Source organism: Garra rufa, chromosome 14 (genome assembly GCF_049309525.1).
Source record: "Garra rufa chromosome 14, GarRuf1.0, whole genome shotgun sequence".
NCBI lineage: Eukaryota > Metazoa > Chordata > Actinopteri > Cypriniformes > Cyprinidae > Garra > Garra rufa.
This window is the reverse complement of record NC_133374.1, coordinates 11,530,044-11,537,340: the sequence shown is the minus strand read 5'-3', so window position 1 is coordinate 11,537,340 and position 7,297 is coordinate 11,530,044. Positions and strand designations below refer to the sequence as shown.

Below are 7,297 nucleotides of genomic sequence, written 5' to 3'. Positions count from 1 at the left end.
TTGTGCTGCAGACTACTGGTTCTGTTTTAGGCCGGCCTGTGTTATTGCGCCCGAGTCACGTCTTGTCATTCCCGCTGTCAAAGCAATTAACTTCATGTTAGCCAGAGAACACAATCTATCTGTTTCGCACCCGACCGTCTGGCGCAACGGGTCCCGCCACTTACACGAACGCGTTTCATATCCAAAACATAAATTATGCTTGTACTAACTGATCCTCCTGAGAAGACCGCAGCAAGTTTTTATGCTCCTAATGATGAATTGAAGATGTGTGATGTTGCAATAAAGTGGTGCATATTGCATTTAAACAATCGATCTGCAATGGTTGTTCTGCAAATATTATTCAGACTAAATTATTCAGCATGTAGGTGGAAGTTTTGGGAGCTTGGCCAGTTTTGTTTTCACTTGGATGTGTGTGTGCGCTTGGAGATGAAACATAGGCCCCTCGTCATGCATTCGGGCCCCAGGGCCCGCAGGGGACGCGACGGGTGAGACTGCACAGACGGGGCCAAGATGATAGGGTACTAATTCAACACAACGCACTCCTGAAATAGACGGCCGAAACACTCTCTCTCTCTTTCTCTGTGACCCTGGCGAATGAAAATAATCTTAAATAATTAGGAGCGAGCCAGGGACCGGGTGAGAGGGTAAACACGGCGCAGGCGCGACGGACTAAGCCAGGGCACCTCGGAGGAGGGGGGCGCGCTGACCCCGTCCACATAAAGCTGTGATTTATGGCACGCAGGGCGCAGCAGCGGGGATGCGGTACCTCTCTCGGAGAACCAAATTACTGAGGTGGAGATTAACGCACGCGCTACGGGCCTACTTCCAGATCCGAGGAAATTTTTTATTTACATTTTTCCACTTTCATTTCCTCCCTTCTCTTTTAATGGTAATTGGTTGGTGTTAGGAAAGAGAGCTCTCAAAGCCCCTCAAGAGTGTTTTATTTAGGGATACAGATGGAGAAGAGTGGCAGTTTTGTGTGCCACACACGCAATATTTTTTTAGATGTCAAAACATGCTGAATTGCACTGACAGATGTGACACACTTAATAAATCATCTTGTCAAGTGTTGGTATTATTTGTTTTGTTTGTTTACTTTTTGATGGTCATAATTATTTTGCTTTTGTTGAAAAAGAAAAATGCAAAGAGAGTAGAAATGTAGTATCCATGTCATTTAATACATTTAATAAATTGTAATACTTTAAAAATATATATATAGAATATATATGTGACCCTGAACCACAAAACCAGTCTTAAGTAGTATGGGTATATTTGTAGCACATTATATGGGTCAAAATTATCGATTTTTCTTTTTAATGCCAAAACTCATTAGGATCTTAAGTAAAGATTATGTTCCATGAAGATATTATGCACATTTCCTACCATAAATATATCAAAACTTAATTTTTGATTAGTAATATGCATTGCTAAGAACTTCATTTGGACTTTTTTAGCACCCTCAGATTCCAAATTTTCAAATAGCTGTATCTCAGCCAAATATTGTCCTATCCTAACAAACCATACATTAGTGGAAAGCTTATAAATGTCAATAAAAAAAAAATTAACCCTTATGACTGGTTTTGTGGTCCAGGGTCACATATAGCCATCATATATTGAAATAAATACTAGTAAACAATAATACTCAATTTTAAGTCAGAAATATCTAGTAGTTCTTACGTTTACTCCATCTGACATGAACAACGTGTGCTTTTTCATAAAAGTGATATTACTAAGAACTTAATGGCTTAGACATGCAGTCAAAGGACTCTTCTCTGTGTTATGTTTTTCTTGTCAAGTGACATTCAACATATATTCCTGCATGTTGGATGTTTTACATTTTGATTTGGCAGAAAAAAATAATCCTTAAACAAAATCACTTCACCACTAATAACAAATGATTATGACAAACTAATGTCAATTTTTTAAAAGAATTTTCAGCCTTTTCCTTTTTACAATGTCCTGACAGTTACATCACCTAGATGTTTTTGCTTTAAATCTCACAAAAATATCAACATATATATATATATATATTGGTAACACTTTATAATAAGGTTCAGTAATCAACATGAACTAATAATGAACAGTACATCTACAGCATTTATTCATCTTAATGTTAATTTGCTAATGCATTATTAAAATCACAAGTTGTGTTTGTTAACATTAGTTAATGCTCTGTGAACTAACATGAACAAATGTTAAACGACTGTTTTTATTAACTGACATTAACTAAGATTAATAAATAGTGCAATGAATGTATTGTTCATAGTTTGTTCATGTACATCAATGTTAACAAATCACACCTTATTGTAAAGTGTTACCAAAATATCAAAGATCTTTTAATTCAGAAACAGATGTTTAGCATAGACCAGGTGTATGAAACTGTCCAAATGAAGGTATTTATTTATTGCCCCTTAATCACCCATTGTGCAAAATGGTATTATCGTTGTTTATGACAACGTTGCTATATCGATGTAGCTATTTGCAATGTAAAACTCCATCTAGCCACGTTTAAGAACATTATTTAGCTGTTTTCATTAGATTTTCAAGCTATTAGAGGCAAACAAAAGATGACTAAGTGGTAAGGAGTCTCAGCCCGGGGCTCTAAATTGGTCGGTTGGAGCAGTTTTAAATGAGTTTTGGTTGAGCCCATTGATTGAGTGGCCCCGCACTTTAAATTAATAGCTGGTTGTGGAGTCCAGCGTCTGCAGGGAGGCGCGGTGCAAGCTTAATGCAGCTTTTCGCTCATGTCAATGGGAGGTCTATCTCGATGAATGGTTGAACTATTTCATGTGGATTTGGCTGCGATATTTTCCTTTTCTCCCCCCACCCCCCCTTCCCGTTAGGATGTGCTGGAATGCATCTCGTACACAGTGTTTCCATTAGAGCGCGACTCCAGGGCCGAGGGAGACCGCGGGGAGCAGCTCCTTCCCGGCGTCAGTTTCTCGCCCATCTGGGATTCCCCTCCGCACAACTTAAGCTAACGGCTTAATGCGCGCCGTCCAGCGCTAGTTCACAGCAAATAAACAAATCCGAGCTGCAGCGCTGCCAGTCTGCCAAACGATTGCGTCTTGAAGGAGGGGACGGTGAATGCATAGCTGCGTCCAAAATTTAGCGTGCTGATTTTATGTAGCGAAGCAAAATACTTAAAAGTGCTCCAAAACAAACAAACAAATAAAACAAGCGTGACCGAGACCATTTTGAAACTGCTTTAAAGCACTTTTTTTAAAGAACTAATGAAAAGATGTCATTTTGTTATTTTGTTCAGAAAGAGTTTATGAATAAATATAAACGCCAAACATTTTAAATCCTCTGAAGTGCTTGGATCACAACATGTTTTGTAGTTATTGTAATCGTGTAGGCTACGGGTCATTGAATGGACTCTTTTTCTTCAGCTGTTAGGATAATTAAAACACGTTGAAGAAGTTTCATTAAATCTTGAAAAAACAAATAAATAAATGTTTGCATAGACTAAGTAGCAGTTAATATTTATAAGTTATTCTTTTAAATAAATAAATGTTATAATGTCCATCAAATAAAACAAGTTGTATTCGTGTGGCGTATAGGCTGTCAAACTTGCAAGAAGCCATTTTGTTGTCATGTGACAAGAAAACCATAAAATAGAAAAGACCTCTTTACACCCTTATGAACCTGTGTCAAGTACGTTAAGTCATTTTTATATAGCATATGTGACCCTGGACTATAAACCAGTCATAAGTATAACGGGTATATTTGTAGCAAGAGCCAACAATAGACAGTGTATGGGTCAAAATGATCAATTTCTCGTTTATGCCAAAATTCATTTATGTTCCATTAAGATATTTAGTAAATTTCCTACCGTAAATATATGAAAACTAATTTTTGATTAGTAATATGCATTGCTAAGAACTAGATTCTAGATTTTCAAATAGTTGTATCTCAGCCAAATATTGTCCTATCCTAACAAACCATACATCAATGGAAAGCGTATTTATTCTTATTTATTAGATCATGTACAAATCTGAATAAATTTCTTAAAATTGACCCTTAGGACTGGTTTTGCGGTTTTGTGGTCCAGGGTCACATGCTATGTAAGTGTAGGTTTTGTTCAGGTCAAGAAATTGAGAAAAGATCATCATGACCTAAAAACGTAATATTTGTAATATTTTTACCCCAAAAAAGTTTCTGAAAGTATAATTTTGAAAATGCCTATTGTAGGCTATTTTAGTATTTTTTTTACTTGTTACACCACATTTTCAGACTCACAGATTTTATGATTACGAACATGGCATTTGTTTAGTTTCAGCCTTGATGGTTTAAAAGGATTTCTCCTTAAAATCATCCCTGATGTCTTTAGCAATCTGTCATTGATCCACGAGCAGTCAGCTGTAACATGTAGTTTAAACAAACACCCAAACAAACCAAAAAATCTATCTAAATGATAGTGCTTTTATTTAATAAATTCATTATAGGCTCGGATTAAATTCCGTTTTATTGAATTCAATCATGGTTAAGCGTCGAGTTGCATTGTAGGTCGTTCGGGCGATTTTCTATTTGGAGGCAATACAACTGAATCTTTCATGTTCCATCTAGCAATTTGACGCCTTAATGTGTACGGCGTTGTGTGCAGCAATTTCGCAGCCGTGAAAAGAAATGACTCCCGGTCTCGGTAGCTCCACAGCTCCGCGCTTGACTGATGCGCTTCTCTCCAGAGAGAGGGAGAGAGCGCAAACGAGAGGCGGGCAGTTCTCTAAATAATACAGTCTCTAGACTCGTCGAATCTATCGAATTAAACATTTGTGCCCATTCAAATACGCCTGCAGGTTTTTCCTACACATATGACATTAAACATCGTGTCACCAATGCAAAAAATGCAACTTCATTCCTGAGGAAAGCCAGCAAAGAAAAGCGGAAAGTTTTCCTCCCCCCTTTAAAACCCGGCTCACGACGCCATCTACCGGAGTGACGCGAAGTGACGCTTCACGAAATGCCCCTGCCCCGTGGGCTCTCTTACCCCGTGTTACCCCTGGCTTGGTACAGATACCACCGGCCCTTTTGTTTATCTGCTATCGCTTCCTCCTTTTCAGAACAATTCAGCTGAGGAGCCTCTATCACCAGCCTCCATCAGACCCCGGCGAGGCCAGGCAATCACTTTCCCAGATTACTTGTATTTAATACACAATGCATCATAAACCAAATCCCTCATCCTGACAGGGAGAAAATAGAACAGCTCATAGCTTGAGCTTTCCCAATTTATGGCTAAATTAAAAAGGCTTCCAACAATGGACAAGTCGAGGAATGGCAGGAAATCGATGCACGGCGGACCGGGGTCTCTTTGCGGTTCTCAAGGAGCGCGGCTGCATGGGAATCTTTGGCGAGGGCCGCCGTATTTACACATGATTTTTCCTGTCCTTCCTCCGCTTCTGCCCTGCGATTTCGTTAAACAATGGACATTATCTGGACCTTGAGTTCAATGTCAAAGATAGGCCAGAGAGACATATTCATCTTCATCAGAGTCATTAGAGTCCCGTCAATGGATTGCGCTGGACACCAAAAGTCTCACTCTTAAAGTGAGATCATTTAAGTCGTTTGGAAACACTTAAATGCACTTGAAAAATCATTATTTTTAAAAAAGAAATAATGCACAAACAAAACGTGAATCTGTAGGAGCACGAAAAAGCTTTTAATTTTCATGCTCATGAAAAACTACAAGTTTTAAATTCTGTTTTGTGTGTGTACAGATGTATTTATTTTGAGTTGTATCGTGTTCAGTCGTGGGAGCAGGTGTATTGCGCATGAGGGAAAACGTATTATTAGAAAAGTTAAAGTAGCTCTATTTGTGTGTACTAAAGCTAAACATAAATGTTAGTTCTTAAATTAGTCGTAATGCTAATTGCACGTCGTTTAGTTTTAAAGAAAACAATCTAACAAGAGTTACACCTCAGTGCACTTTCACTTGCACAAGCCTCCCTCGTTTTCGCGTCCTTCCCCAAGCGGGGAGGGAAAACGCCGCTGATTTCGTGATTACTGGATGGCTTCATCAAAGCGGGGAAATTCGGGTCTATCCACGAGCAGCCCCGTCCCGACCTCGCGCTGACCTCGCCTCTCCGTGAGCGTGGGGGAGCTTCGCGCAACTTCCGACCGGTGGACACGCGAGACAGGTCCCCCCCTCCTCCTCATCCCTCTCCTCCTCCTCCTCCTCCTCCTCAGCGCATCTCCCTCGCATGGGACAAGAGAGGATCCACTCGAACGGGACAGAGAGAGACACTCCTACACGTTCAGATCACTGAGGGTGGACGATCCACGCCGTGCTTCTGTTCATTTTCAACACTCTTTCACTCGCGGTCCGATGCCAGGAAGAGGGACAGTGAATAAAACCGCCAGTCAGATAGAACGACACCTTGGGACTTTCAACCACGGACTGAAGTTGGACAAAGTTTTTGTCCGCGGGGAAATTTAGCGTGTCGTCCGCTTGATACCAAAACGAGAGGAGAGAGGCGGCGATTTTTTTTTCCCTCAGCAAGAGACACGGGATACATGCCGCAAAACACAACGGTCGCGTACGAGCTTCGTTCGGGGCTGTTCTGAGTTTTTAGCTCCCGTTTTATTGATTCATTCTTCCCAGTGAGATTTCCATCGAGTTCTTAAGGTAGGCGGTTTATGTTTTTATATCAACGTTTCTCTCTGACAAGCTGCGAATTAATGGTCAAATAAATGGTCCATTCATCCTTCACCTTTGAACTTGTTTAATTGTATCGAAACGAAGGGCTTTGGTTCTTTGCTCTGAAGCGTAACGCTTAAAGGCAGTGCGTGTCGCTTATGTTTTCTTCGTCTATAGATTTTGTACTTTTGTAGTATTTTGGGGTTTTCTTTCTGAGTGAGATAATATTGATTTTATTTACTTTTGAGTTGAAACTTAATTTCTGACTGACATTGCATGTTTTATTTCGGGTTTAAACAATTGTGTGCATCGTTTTTCAAATGAAACGAATATTGTTCAATGAAATTAGCAGATGCATTCTCATAACAAGACTAGAAAATAAAACCGAAAGTTATTACAATTGTCAAATGTTTCTAGTTTTACGAGTTTAGTTTGTAGTAATAAAACAATTTAATTTTTCTACAAAAAACAAAATGTTTCTGGAGCATTGAAATAGGCCTACACTTTATTATTTTAACACAAATAATTTGTTTTTATATTTCTTTTTAAAAAGATAAAGACCGAGAATCTTGTTGAGTTTGTGTGCGGTGGATTTATTTGGTCTTAAACTCCATAACACAGGCTACATATTAAAGAAATGTTTAGTTTGCATTTAAAATG

The 7,297-nt window shown here is 39.2% G+C and overlaps 1 protein-coding gene across 9 annotated transcripts in view; it reads left to right on the top strand.

The window, feature by feature from the left end:
- Nucleotides 1-6,102: 6,102 nt before the first annotated feature.
- LOC141284675 (histone-lysine N-methyltransferase MECOM-like) overlaps nucleotides 6,103-7,297 on the top strand; it is a 34,407-nt gene continuing 33,212 nt past the window's right edge. For 8 of the 9 annotated variants that reach the window (XM_073817673.1, XM_073817669.1, XM_073817668.1 and 5 more), the window contains exon 1: nucleotides 6,103-6,625. The gene's annotated coding sequence lies outside the window, so the exon portion shown is untranslated. The remainder of the gene's footprint in view (nucleotides 6,626-7,297) is intronic. The other variant, XM_073817674.1, reaches the window with a different exon arrangement.